The following is a 2,500-nucleotide window of genomic DNA, read 5'->3' on the forward strand; positions in this document are numbered from 1 at the left end:
ATCCAAGTTTTACTTTAGCCTTCTACTTGATATGAAGCAGATTCAAATTGCTCACGTTTTTCTTTGCTCTCCGCAGCACACTCATGGTTCCGTGAAATGTGTCTCCTTAAATTCCAAAATAAATCTCACTGGAACAGTGTCACCACATAGTTGTTCTTGCTCTAATTGTTTTGTAGGAATAGTACGCTTGTATGACTTATCAGTTTCCTTTCTAGAATATTTAGTGAACATCCCCATCAACGCACTTACAATGGCCAGTCTTTGAAATTTAACGGTCTTGGTTTTATTAGGAATTCTGGGTGGATTTGGACCTCACTCTCATGGTGTGAGCGGTTATCGGAGCGAAATCGGAGCGGAACAGAGCGGCCTGCTCCGGCCTCTGAATAAAAAAGCGCTCCGCACTCCAACACAATTCCATCCGCTCCGCTCCACGCTTGCGCTCACTAGCTCTGGTGAGTGTGTTTGTGTGTGTGTGTGTGTGTGTGGGGGGGGGGTCTCCTCAGAGACCCACATTGCCCTCTAGTGGCAGACTGAGAGTACTGCACTCACTGTGAGTCACGACTCCATCAACAGCAGGACAGATTCACTGGCCACACTGGACAACTCTTACTGATGACCCACACACACAAACACACACACACACACTACACACACACACACACACACACCCACACACACACACACATCTGCCCTGACTCCATGCAATGCTACGCATGTGTGTTTTCATTTCTGTACATTCTATACCCATTGTAGATTTGTGTGAATGTCTGTGTGTGTGTGTGTGTTGTGTGTGTATGTGTGTGTGTGTGTGTGTGTGTGTGTGTGTGTGTGTGTGTTGTGTGTGTGTGTGTATGTCTGCTCCCATGGTGGATGGAGATTTCTCTATATGTCGTGTGTGTGTGTGTGTGTGTGTGTGTGTGTGTGTGTGTGTGTGTCTGCTCCCATGGTGGATGGAGATTTCTCTATATGTCATTGTTAATGTATACTGTGACTCCTGTGTGGTTCATTATGCTAATTTCTGTATTTCTGCCATGTGTGCTTGCGTGTGTGTGTGTGTGTGTGTGTGTGTGTGTGTGTGTGTGTGATTAGTGATGTGCTGAAGAAGCACTTCACTGACCATGCACACCGTCAGGGGAACATACACACACACAGACACACACACTCACACACAAGCACACACTAATTCAATGTTTACATCTGCAGAGTTGCCATGCCAGGTAACCTCTGGTTTCACACACACACACACACACACACACACACACACACACACACACACAGACACACACACCTGCTGACAAGGCTAATCAGAGTTTAGATCATGCACACACACACACACACGCACACACGCACACAAGCCTGCTGACCAGGCTGATCAGACTGGGGTTCACACACACACACACACACACACACACGTGTGCACACACACACACACACACACGTTCCCTCCCTGTTCCATGTTCTATGGCTGATGAGTTCTTCTCTGTATCATTGTTCAATTCAAATTTATTAAATTCAATTGACCGTTCGTAAAACATCGAACGCAGATGAGCCAATGGCAGTCCAGTAGCTTCGTGCAGGCAGACATGGCCCGTCAACTTCACATTACGGCTCCATAGAAATGTATTGAGAGCTATGATATTTGTCCGGTTTTATGGGATTTTATAGTGATATAAGTTGAAAAGGACAGTCAAATGACATATGTGGGATTAACACAACAGCGTCCCAGGGTTACTCCTTAGCAAAGCATAACTACACAGTGCTCCACCACATCTGTGGATTAAGCCACACAGTCAACTCAATGTAAGTAAGATAAACAAGGATGTTAATTGTTTTCAGCATTATATATAAAATGATTGTCACTTGGAGGAGACTTGTAGATAACTAACGTTAGCATAGATAGCTAACCGCTGCTAATAACATGCTAGTTTCGTCATGTCAGAGAAGCATGGGGCTGTGCCACTGATTATAGATCAGTGGGCTGTGCACAGTAGTGTAACATTTATTCACATAATAATAAAGTTGAAGTGGCTCTGCAATGTAGGCTATGTTTCCGTTTTTTGGCAGCACCATGTTCCTTACATGACATGGCTCAGTGTCCTTGTAACATGCATGCAAGTCTATGCTAAGTTTGTCACCCAACAAAGCTAGATATGAGTTTTTATACATGTGTCTCCATGTCATACTGCAGTCTTTCAACGGATTGTAAATGATTGTAAATTAATTTAGGTCCGTGGCTCTCTAGAAGAGCCTCTTGTGCTGTAACTTTTACAGAGTCTTCTCTTAACAGCTACTGTACCATTGAATTTCTAGACAACTCCGTTCTGAGTTTGACAGGCGTAGTAACAATAACTAGGGGGCGTGGCTTTTGCAAACGGTCAATTAAGACATGTTTCAATTAAGTGTCCTCAGGTGTGTATGTTTTTAACTATCTCAGTTGTGCTGCAATGCGTGTGTGTGTTGTGGTGTATGTGTGTGTTGCGTTGTGTTTTACAATGTGTGT

The 2,500-nt window shown here is 44.1% G+C and overlaps 1 protein-coding gene across 2 annotated transcripts in view; it reads right to left on the reverse strand.

Moving 5' to 3' along the window:
* prkg3 (protein kinase cGMP-dependent 3) overlaps positions 1–2,500 on the reverse strand; it is a 60,349-nt gene that overhangs the window by 3,477 nt on the left and 54,372 nt on the right. The gene's annotated exons all lie outside the window — the stretch shown is intronic.

This window comes from Alosa sapidissima, chromosome 6 (genome assembly GCF_018492685.1).
Source record: "Alosa sapidissima isolate fAloSap1 chromosome 6, fAloSap1.pri, whole genome shotgun sequence".
NCBI classification, from domain to species: Eukaryota; Metazoa; Chordata; class Actinopteri; order Clupeiformes; family Clupeidae; genus Alosa; species Alosa sapidissima.